Genomic DNA, 12,264 nt, shown 5'->3' with positions numbered 1-12,264 from the left:
CCATGTGCAAGTAGTTCTTTCCTGGCACTATTTACATCTTCTTCACTTCTAGTATGATCATACATGACTATAACACACTTTTCTGTTGCTTTCAATTGCTGCTGTGTCACATCAGAGACTGGTTGGGATCACTCAGCACATATGGCAGTTGCTTTAGGAAAAGACCATGTCTTCCAAGCTTCAGCTTTACCATACCAGATGAAAACTCATTGTCACACAACCTGTGAAGCTGTGGAAGAATGGCAGAGCTCAAGTCTTACTACATAGCGATGTTGGTATCCCATGTATTGGGATGTAGATGAACTTTGTTCCTGTGCCAAAACCTACCCATAGTTCTTCTTTCATTTTCTTGAAAAAAGTAATTGCAAATACAACTACGCCAATATCAACTGTGCGTATGAGTATTTTTAAATGTCCTTTCTGAACAGCTTCAGCAGCATGGAGAATAAACCTTGTATCAGCCTCCTCATGGGAACACTGAATTAGCAGCGAATGATTGCTTTTGCTGTCTGTGACAATATGGGAACTATTGGTTGTGATAACTTCTTTTCCTGGCTAGCACATTGTGTACTGAATAGCTGCTGCTTGTTGTTATCATTTTTCAGAAAAGAGGTCCACTCTTTGGGAATTAGGGTTGAAGGAAGAACTTGATGAAACTCTGTGTAATCATAACATTTCAAAGTATTAGGTACATATGTGTCAAATACTAAATCAAGTCATTGAGTATGTTTTAGATAAACATGTTTAAGATGACCTGCAAATTCATTATCACAGTACTCTTCAAACGTTGATGGTGCCTTTGGAGGAACTATATGAACAACTGCAGCAGCATCAAGTATAACTGCTGAAGTTTCTGGGAATTTTTGGCTGGACTATTTTCTTCTAAAAATGTGAGCAGATTTTTTGCCAGCTCTCAGATTTCCCATGTCAGAAATAGAAGGAGGGAATATTTGATTTTCATGTTGGAAGAAGGTAACTAAGTCACCTCCCCTCACCTGACATCCAATATAGAAGTGTCATCTGAACAGGGCCAGTGTGATGGAGAATGTAGTCAAGACTAAATGATCAAAGTTAAATTCACTAAACACAAAAGTTTTTAAGCTCTGATTTAAAATAAAAAGGTTAAATGTATTTTGTGTGTGTTACAAGATAATTTAATACATTTGCTTTGCAGTAAACAGATTTTTATAATGATCTGAAACCTTGATCCAGAAAGAATAAATCAGCCTCTTATGGAAATTTTGCATTATTTTCACCAACTCCCCTCCACTCAATTGATGCCTCAATACATATTCTTGTTGAAAAAACATGTAAAATATGACCTCTGAAAATTTCAGGCTTGCAACACAAAATGCATAATTGAAATGAGGATGAGATAGTGCATCTTGTTGACTTCTCAGACAAATGGGTATGAATAAAACCTTAATATCTCAACAAGGGTTGCTCTTATGAAAAGATTGGATTTTTGGTAGCAAATTTTATGTTCTTTAATTTTGTTCTGAGACATCTTTTCTGTGATATTACATAACAGAGTTATTGGGTGAAAACTGAGTTTTAGGTGCCATTTTCCAAGATGGCAGCTGCTATGATTTCCTGAGATACCCCTATATCTAATTTTAATCTAGTTGGTAATAAATACCACCATGTCAAATTTCACACTTGTATCACAATGTGCACAATTTGGCCAGAAATTGTCATTAAGCCGCTCTACTAATTGGATTTTACACTCAATTGCAACCGTCTTCTTTTAGGAAGCTGGCTGTTTGATGCCCAAAGGGTCCAAAGCCAGTAGAATTCCAGTCAACTGAGTACCTCCAGCTCCTAGCAGAGTGATTAGAAGATCACCCTGGCCAATTGAAAGCTGTGGCTGCTAATAACCTTGCTGGACACCATGCTGGACTTTTATAGACAAGAAAATTGAGGGAGAGTCATGCCAGGAAGCAGAGCTGCCTAAAATGTCTTTACCTATAATGAACTCCACTGGAAGAGAGTCAATTTGTTTTAGAGGAATTTTGTTTCACAAGAAAACACTAAACCTTTGTGGCAGTTTTGGCTGTAGGTTGAATTGTTGTTCTAGAGCCACCCTGACTGAAGGGAACCGCATGTACTACAAAAGCAATAAAGCCTGGCCAACCATACTGTATTCATGTCATCACCCATTTCCTGCTTCCTTGCTTTCCTACTTGGCCATTCTGTCTGGGAACTATGGGAGTTGCAGTCCAACCCATTTAGAAGATACCAGGTTGGGAAGGCTGCCCTAAGGATTGTTACGAGGCCCAAGTTCCTATCAAACATTTCAGTTTTAAGCTGTACTAGCCAGCACCACCACTGTATTGAATCAATCCAACTGTCTACCAAGTTGAACAGCCTATCAAGTTGAACCCAAATTTACAGCCACATCTCTGTTTTCACACCCCACCCCAACGTAAGCAAACCCTAGCTTGTTATTTCCCACCAAAACATGTTAAGAGCAGAAGGAAGGCAAAAACAATGTAGTAACTGTCATTATATAACCCTAAGTAGGCTTTCAATCACAACTGGTTTTACCACAGGACAATGCAGTGAGTAGAGTGTCATCGTAAAGGTGGAACACATACAGAGCAAAAGAATTCAAGCAACAAGAATTCTAGCTTAAATTCAAGTTCTTCGGCTGATTCAGTATTACCGATTATGGACACAATTTGATTTAAGTGCTATTCAGGCAGTCTCTCCTCGCCACCCATTTCCACCATGCTGAGGGGAGGAGGAACCTATTGGCCCTGCCCCAACCATTGGGTCCCTTATCACCTTCCCAACATGTGGAAGACTGACTACTGCAGCAGGGACCTTGCTCTACTCATGGAAGCTGTCCGTGTGATCTAGATCCAATACCCTATGGTTCAAAATCACTTGGGGAGGCCCCATGAGTAGAGAAGCCTCCTGGAACATGGAAAGAGAAAGGAACTGGTGATGTGAACATGAGGGAGGGGGCAGAGCAACAGGCTTGTAATCATGAATGAAGTGTCCAAACACATATTCAGTTTTCATGGTTCAAATATAAAATTTAATAGGCTGGCAATTCCCATGTTAGCACCCGTGTTTCACTAGATGTTTGTCTATATAGAGAATTCTGCCATATTCCAGATGGAGAATTATGCCATATTTCTATTGCATTCCTAGTCGGGGCCGGCGCTGCCATAGAGGCCAGTCAGGCGGTCACCTAGCGCGCCAAGGTAAGGGGGTGCCAAACGCTGCACCCAGAAGTCACCCTCCCACTCCCAGAGCTGCTCTGGCCAAGCGAGAGCAGTTTCCGGGTGTGCCGTTCCAAAGCCGCCCTTCCCCCCCCCCCCCAGCATCCCTGGCTTGGCTTCGGCTGGGCCCGCCCAGCCGAAGCCAAGCCGGGACGCTGGGGGGTGGGGGTGGGCTGAACATACGGCTCCACATTCTGGCATCTGGGCATGCCAGACGTCAGAACGTGGAGCCACCCGCCCGCCCCACCGCAGCATCCCGCCCAGCTGAAGCCAAGCTGGGAAGTTTGCAGTCCAGGTGCTAACTATTGCTGGACAACTTCAAGGCCCCTGCTCTCCCCTTTTAGGTTACTTTACCTTTAAAATTAAGACAGTCCTCCAAAACAGATGACACATTTAAATAGAGAGCTGCCCTCTATTAAATGGGACACATGGCCACCACGGTCAAGGCTTATGATGCCATCCCAGACTGTGAATCAGGGCTATTCACTCCAGCGATTCCAGTGCAGGGTGCAAGTTCCCAGTTGTTTTGAAAGTTCAGTTATGCCAAACTAATGGAAAAGGATTATGCAGCAAGGCCCAGAGAATATACCCTTGACGTTTCTAAGCTGGAGTGGGGTGGGAAGTGAAATTTAAAAAGTTATCATACGACATTTAACAGCAGCAACCGTTGCCATTCCAAAAGGAATGCAGAACTAGAATGTGACTGTGCATTCATCACAAGGCCCACCGCACTGATGCCAGAAAGTTCTTGGCTTTGGCCTTGAGTAAGTCAAATAACACACAGCCTCTTCAGTGCCAATGTGGGCAGCCCAGATTTAAGGTATCTTGCTGTGCCATAAACTATATTCACTATAAAGAATTTGTGACCTTGTGTCGATTGTAACCAAGCGATAGTATCAGCAACACTCGTGTTGTAACTATACTATGACTTATTTTATTCCAGCAAGATTTTGCCTGTTAAGCACCTGCCATTTTATTGAAGGTTGCATTTTTATCTGTGGCCTGTCTGTTTTATTTTATGGCACTGTGATGTTAAGTTGATACAAACCGCTTAAGTAGTGCATAGACACCAGCAGTCTGGATAAGAATCACTGCACAAATAAAACAACAACAACTGCAAATAGCATTTGTATGTAATGGGGCTTGTCATGCTTTCCAGCCTAGCAAGAGGAACTGGCTGGACGTAGAGAGGCAAATTACAAGAAAGCAGATCTACTTGGCACCAACACAATCTTCCTTCCATGACTACTGCCTCCTCTGTGAACTCAGAACATCCAAGGTTATCAGCCAGCATATCCTGGAGCATGCAGCTAAACATGCATCTACATCCCAATTGGCAGGATACTCATCACCCTTCTTGGAGAAGGCCTACATATATCGCTAGCCTCTCCTACCTTATTACTCATTTACAACCTGAACTGCTGAGCCAACAGAAAAAAAATAATGTTCAGTGCCAATACATTGTCTTTAGCTGTGTGCTGTGTTTAGAAGTAGGTCAATTCCTGGAAATTTCTCTTAACGCTTACATGCAAGAGACAGACTGTAAGCCATCCATCATCCTCTCCCATCAAATATCACTATTTCAGGAAAGCTACTTATGTCCACACCTTATATCTTACAGTTAATACATCACTAGTAAAACAACAACAACCCGGAAACCCACCAGAAAGGTAGCTGCGTTGACATAGGAAACATTCCAAAATTTATGTTATCATAATACTTTTATTAGGACAACCAATAGATGGCAAAGATAGTGCAAGCTTTTGAGATCTCCACCATGTGCGAGCTTTTGAGATCTCCATCAGACAAGGTGTTGCAGCTTTTGCAAAGGAAAGGTAGGGTGAAAAAAACCTTGACTTCATGAAGTCACAGTGTCCACATGTTCAGAGTTCCAAGATGAAGTGTGTGGGGCAGGGATGGGGAGGCAGAAGTCCCTGAAGACATTCAGATTAGGCTGTGTGCAGGCCATGTGATGGTTGGACCTGCATCTGCCCCCAAAGATGGATGGGAATCAACAGGAAAAAAGTTGGATCCCCTTTTGGGAGTGTGTGGAACTGAGTTTGGGACTGTTCATTATGCTGGGAAGTAATCTTTGCCAGCACTGTTCATTACTCTTGGAAGTAATTTGCCCAGTACAGGTCCTGCACTCTCATCTTCAGCCTTCATCCCAGCTGCCACCCAATCAAAACCTTTTCCAGTTGAGGCAACTTTTCAGAAAGGAAGTTGCACTTACTGTACTTTGACAAAGGAGGTTTTTGCTAGATGACTTTCTCCTCAACCCTTTGAAATAAGTCTATCACCATTACTGCTAGAGCAACATGCCCCTCTAAGGATGAACAACCCTAACTAAGGGCCATGGATGAGCATAATTAAAGAAGGACCTATTTTCCCCCACTCAGGAGCACTTTCCTTGCCAGCCCACTAGTTCTATACATCCACTGAGAGATTCTATAATAATCAGCAGTATGGAAATGTTACAAATAAATAAATAAAGGCTATTGTTAATTAATAACAATTAAGTGGGATATATACACTACTAGGCCCAAGTCCCCCTTCTTTAAGAGGCACCTGTTAATAAATGCCTCCTCCCAACCATACACACATCTAGGAGTTAAAACAGCCTTCCAGCTCTGTTGGACTATTGGCTGCAAGTTTAAGTCCAACACATCTGGAAGGCACCGGGTTGGAAAAGGCTGAGTTAGAGCAGAGGTGGGTAGGAAATAGATCTCCAAATGCTTTGGATGTCAGCTTGCAGGATTCTGACCATTGGCCACGTTGGCAGAGGTTTCCTGGGAGCAGACACCCCAAACATCTGGAGATCTACCTTATGCCCACCACTGAGTTAAAGTAACCTTACTGAGACAGAACTCCTGATGAAGTCACCTGCTGGGGGCATGGCAGCTGCAAAGAACAGGATAATCTCATTATTTTAGTGTACCTATGTGCTGTTACAGCCTCTTGCTGTGACCAGAGAGATGACTTTGCATTTACATGACTGAAAGCATGTTGCAACAGCCTGAAGGTCTTCTGAAAAGGGCCAGTTGATTAAGATGACTGCAATAGCAGTGTCACTTCAAAGAACTGCAATAAAGCTGTACCGCCAAATCCATATACGTGTTTTAGTTGAGGTGGATTCCTAGATCATAGGCTTGCTGCCAAACTCCATGGCCCTATTAATAAATAAGCACTACATCTACTTAAAGAAAATGGCCAGCATTCCCCACTTCTCTGCTTGCCAGACAATGTGTAGGTCTCCTTGTATGTGGGTCTCAGGCCAGAGTCCCACTCGCTGTACTAGAAAGCAAAAAAGCTTTGCCCCAAACATTCCTCCCACTGCTGCAGAACCAATTCTATTGCATCAAGTTTACCATCCATTCAACCTGACAATAGTATAGCAAGGCACGTTTAGCCAGTTAAGGGTACAGTAGAAGTACAACATGAAACCCATTTCCTTTTAGATCCCATTTTATTTCACTAGCAGAAATTATGGCTTGGTTACTTGGTGATTCGCTTCCCACACCCTTCACTCTTCTCATTACACCTGTGAGGGAGAGGTCACCTGCTCCTCATTTTCCATGTGTTCCTTTTCACACTGCTGCAGAAACATTTCTTTCTATTTTAAGGCAATAATTACTTGGCTTGACTTCCCCCTTCCCAGCTTCAACCAAGCCATTGAGGGCCAAAACATATACTACTTTAAGTGTGTGTCTTGCAGCCATGTCTCCCCCCTCCATTTTTAACCTAGATTAGACATAGCCCCTCCCAGTCCAGATTGTAACTTTAGAAGAGGATTAAGGGTATGTGTGTCAAGATCTGGATTGGGGCCCCTCCATCTACTCTAGAGTTAAAAGACAATGTTGCTAGACACCAATTTAAAATAATGTCTGCTTTGGCCCCAAGATGAATTCCAAGATGTCTACCCACCCATTAAACTATGTTCTAACACATGTTGGTGGCTACCCCTGTGGCCACCAATAACAGAGATGCAGGCTTTTAGGGTTGTTACAGTTTACGTGCCTTGTACCTCTTAACAGGAACCTAACAAATCCTGCCTGTTAGCAGGTAAAAAATTTCCTGGTATGGGTCAAACATTTCATGTACCCAGTGGCTCAAAAGATTGCAATTTCTTGGTTGGTTTTCCTCCTGCACATCTACATTCCTCATAAGCGAGACAATTGCTTGCTGACTACAATAATCCTTCATTCCCCAGAGAGCTTAAAGACCCCATTTCCCCAGCCTTAATTGACAATAATTAAATACTCTCCCCCAAAGCCAACATGACTGCAATTATTAAGGCTCAAACAGACATTACTTTAAATGTGAGTCTAGCAGCTATATCAGTTGTTTGTTCATAGCCTTGAGTACGCACAGGGCCCCAATCCAGATTGGGAGACTAGCAGTTTTTAAGATCCTACACTAGAGTAAAAATTGCTGCTAGATACACATTTAAAATAATGCCTGCTTTGGCCCTTATTTTGTGTAATTCGCCATAGTGCTGTGCATATTCCTTTACAGGCATACACTTCAAGATGTACGAGGATGAAATTGGACATTTTATCCCATAGGAAATACTTTTCCTCTCTCAGTTAGCATCGGCAAGGGTGGATGGAGGAAGAGAAGAAAGGGAACACCATCCCAGGAGTGCTTCAGTGGCTTTTTAGAAGTTACATACTCCTTCCAAACCATCCTGTGAGCAACCCACTCCTAAGACGATCCCAGTCATCTTGGCTAGCCAGTCAGTCACACACTAAACCCCATTCAGCCAGTGTTGTTGAACGAACAATTTACTGTCGCCTCCTTGCTCGCTTGAGTGTGGTACTGTTTGTTTTCACTTGAGCAAAGATGAGGTTACAGAAATTATTTTACTCCTGGGAGGAAGCTCTGCTCCAGGCAAAGCGATTACGTTGAGGACACTAACCAGAGACTACGAGGCCACAGACATGACAGTTATTAGAGCCCACTTCCACAGCACGCATTGTACATGCTACCTTATAGTACTGTAGAAAGTCTACAACTAGTATTATGGTAGATGCTAACTTACAGTACTGTAGCAAGTCTGCAACTAGTATTAGGGTATTCTTGATAGGACTTCCTTTAACTTATTCACTACTGTATTTTATTTAATAAACTCAGCCCAAATTGTCTTATCACTTGTATACATTTGCCTGCATTAACCCAGAGCCTTCCAATGCTTGTTTATTTTCCTTTGACTTTTCAAGCCGCCTCCCCCACCCACCCGGCTTCCCAAAACAGCCAACGTCTCCTAGGGTGGTACTACTTTCCATCTAGCGTTTGCTAGGACAGTCTCCTCCAGCCAAGTTTCCTACATTTACATTACACAAACACCATATTTACAGCTGGCTTTACCTCTCCCCCCCCCACGTTTTCCCCCCTTTTGCCCCATTCATTCTGTTACTCCTCCCCCACTACCCAAGGTTGGCAAGACTGCTGAATTCTTTTAAAAGCTCTCTCTCAGCACTCTTTTGGCTTTGAGGGGCAATTAAAAAAAATCTTAAAAAGAAAGAAAGGGGCTGCATAGACATTTTATAGCCCACATAATCCCTTCAAGAGGGTTACTCGGCATTAGAGGGTGAAAACCAATACTTCTTTTTGGTCCAAGGCAGACATTAGTGGGGTGGGGGTGGGGGCGCACGGGGAGAGAGAATAGATGTATATACATAGGCTGAGTTCGGACGACCCGCTAACCAACTGCGGGTGGGGTGGAGTGGTGGTTAATAGGAACAGAATGGGAAACAACCGTTGATTAGCGTGTCCTCCGAACTCAGCCATAGTCATTTCCCTCAGGCTGGGAAACTAGCGTTGAAACCCTGCTGAAGCGAACAGAAGGCAAGTTATAAGGGATGGTGGTTTGGTTGAAACCGGAGCGTTAAAGGAGCTCAAAAACAGATCATCTCAAACTCTTTCACTCCAAGGCACAGCTGGGTTTTAAGCGATTAATAGCGTAAGTCAGCCTTACCTAGCAGCTAGTCGGTTTCATTCTAGAGCCTAGTCAATGTCCTTCCTAGGGAGACTTCACATTGTAAAGAGGGGACCACGTCACTTGAACGCATACGCATAACAGCTTGGTAACTAACACCGCCCCTAGGACCCGTTTAGGCTTCAGAAACCGGAGCTGCCCGCCGGGAAACAGCCCCAAACGCCGAACACCCCCCCCCCTCCTCCTCCCCCAAAGACAGTACTTACAAGACTAGATCTGAGCCCCTTCGTGCATGATCCTACCACTGTAGCCGGCAAAGCAACTGACACTCTCAGCGCGCTTAAATATCCAGCCGTACTCGAGCCTTCTGTTTAGTTAGCCACTCACAGCGAGAGATATGGTTTTAATCAGATGCTGGCAGCTGAGGACTGCCCAGGAATGCGCTGTGATGTTTTTGCTGCCTCGGCTTTGGCTACTCCCCCTTAACGTGTCTTGTGCTCCCAAACTTAACTCCTTCCGCGCCAGGGAGGAGGAAGAAGAAGAAGAGGAGGAGGGGGAGGAGGGGGAGATGGTGGCTGTAACCACACACCCGGTTGGATTTCGCCACTAAAATCTAGGAAGAAAGAGGAATGTTTGAAGTTCTGTATAGCACGAATTCGGCAAGCCTTTAACGTCCCTAGACATTTATAGGAACTGGGGAGGCTGCGAGCCAGGGCAGTGTAGTGGTTAGAGTTTTGGACTCAGGGGACCCGGGTTCTCCTTTGCCCCAGGGAGCTGTGAACAGCCCAGGGAACTCCGGCTATTAGGCAGTATAAAAATGCAATACCGTATTTCTTCGATTGTAAGACGCACACTAATTTTAGTACCACCAAAAGAAAAAAAAAACACCTTAAGACACACCCGTGATTCTAAGAAGCACCCCATTTTTAGAGATGTTTATATGGGAAAAAGTGCATCTTAGAATCGAAGAAATAGGGTAAATAAATAATAAATAAATAGTCCACACTTGGCTATGAAGCTCACTGGGTGACTTTAGGCCCATCACTGATTCTCAGCCTAACCTACCTCACAGGGTTGTTATGAGGATAAAATGGAGAGGACCAGGACTAAGTAAGCTGTCTTGGCTTCCATGCAAGAGGGGAAAAGGTGAGATATAAATGTAATATTAAATAAACAAAAGTTAGGCCTTCAAAAGAATATGATGTGTGATCCTATATGTGTCTACTCAGCAGTAAGCCTCATTGAGTTCAATGGGGCTTACATCCAGATACATGTGCATAGGAAGGCCGCCTAAGTGCTTGTGTTTGGAATTGGGACCCAATAATTTCTTGCACTCCTTAGCCCATCAGCCTGAGCAGTATTCCAAGAGTCGTGACATTTAATCCAATGGGATTTTACAGAGACAGACTCTTGCTAAGTAAGAAGATTGTGACCTTAAAATGGCTCTGTAAAAGCAATGTGCACAACGTCATTAAGGGTTTGGGGTTTTGTTGTTGTTTATGCAAATGAGGTTTACATTTATTTCTGCAGTGTGTGCGCGTGCGTTCATGTGCGATCTGAATTGCAAGCCCTACATCATTCAGAATGTGCATTTGATTTCAGAATGTCTCTCTTTCACTTTGGCATGGGCAATGTAGCATGAAATTTGTTTGAAGGTGTTTTTATAACTTTATCCTCTCCATGTTTGCTGCAAAGTAAGTCCTGTTGAGCTCAATGCCTACTAGGCATGCCAGCCATATATGATCTCTGATATCAAAAGAGATGCTGGGAACGTGAGCAGGAGGGTGCTGGTGCACTTAGGTCCTTCTTGTCAGCTTCCCAGGGGCTGCAGTGTGAACCAAATGTTGAACTAAATAGGCCTTTGACCTGATCCAGCATGTGGCTCTTCTTATGTTCTTAATGCACTGTCAGCACTGAACTCAGTGGGAATCGGGATTTGCCGTAAACGTGGATAGGGTCAAGCTAATAGGGTGATAACTTCCATGACTTCCTCTCCCAAACTTATGAGCTGGAGCAAAGTCCTTGTTTACTCAGAAATCCCACTGAGTTCAATAGGTGGTTCTCTCAAATATGTGTACCTAGGATGGCAGATGTAACCCCAGTTCACAAAGAAGGGAAACACTCTATGAATGCTCAGATACTCTCTTTGTCACTAGCTCTTCATACATTCCAGAGCTAGTAAAAATAGAGAGCCAGCATTGCATAGTGGCTGCGTTGATGCAAATCAGGAAGTTCCTGCTTCACATCTTGTCTCCTCCATGAGCCAAATATTATTTTATTTCGTTTTGTCTCCACCTTTTCCCTCTAAGTAGTCCAAGGCGTACATGGTCCTCTTCTTCTCCATTTTATCCTCACAACAACTCCATCACATTCTTACCAAATACCCAGTTTATTTATTTATTCATTTATTATTACATGTATATCCCACATTTTTCCCCCTCTGAAGAGTCCAAGGTGGCGTACATGGTCCTCCTCCTCCTCCTCCTCTCTGTTTTATCCTTACAGTTACAACAATCCTGTGAGGTAGGTTAGGCTGAGAGACAGTGACTGTCGCAGAGTCACCAAGTGGCTGAGTTGGGACTAGAACCCGGTCCTCCTGAATCTCGGGCCAACATTCTAACCACTACACCACACTGCTTCTCAATAGCTAGCTTTTGGCAAGCCACTCTCAGTCTGAGGTTCAGCCCGCCCCCTCCACACCTTCATCTGCAACATGGGGTATATGAATACTGACTTACTTTACAGGGTTGTTGCAAGGATTATAAGTAGAAAAGCGCTTTGATCACTTGAGACCACGATACAAACCATTAAATGTTGTTGTTGTTACATCCTTGACACTTCCCTGACCAAAAATGCCTTCATTTTTGATCCTGGCCATGATGTCACAATTAAGCTTGGGTAAGAGGAGTGTAGAAGTTTAATAATAATAATAATAATAATAATAATAATAATAATAATAATAATAATATCAACAGATATATTTGTTTATAGGTGTTTCAAGATGGAAGGAGCCCAGTACTACAAATCAAAATGTATTACACAGCTATGCCATCTTTCCCTCAACATATTCTTTTCCGTGTGGGGAAAAAAGATGGA

General features: G+C 43.4%; 1 protein-coding gene across 4 annotated transcripts in view; it reads right to left on the bottom strand.

The window, feature by feature from the left end:
• Nucleotides 1-9,588, bottom strand: part of DAB2 (DAB adaptor protein 2) — a 53,721-nt gene extending 44,133 nt beyond the window's left edge. For all 4 annotated transcript variants that reach the window (XR_010025559.1, XM_063128127.1, XM_063128128.1 and 1 more), the window contains exon 1: nucleotides 9,435-9,588. The gene's annotated coding sequence lies outside the window, so the exon portion shown is untranslated. The remainder of the gene's footprint in view (nucleotides 1-9,434) is intronic.
• Nucleotides 9,589-12,264: the final 2,676 nt, after the last annotated feature.

The sequence above is a fragment of the Elgaria multicarinata genome, chromosome 6, assembly GCF_023053635.1.
Source record: "Elgaria multicarinata webbii isolate HBS135686 ecotype San Diego chromosome 6, rElgMul1.1.pri, whole genome shotgun sequence".
NCBI classification, from domain to species: Eukaryota; Metazoa; Chordata; class Lepidosauria; order Squamata; family Anguidae; genus Elgaria; species Elgaria multicarinata.
This window is presented reverse-complemented; position numbering and strand designations above follow the sequence as displayed.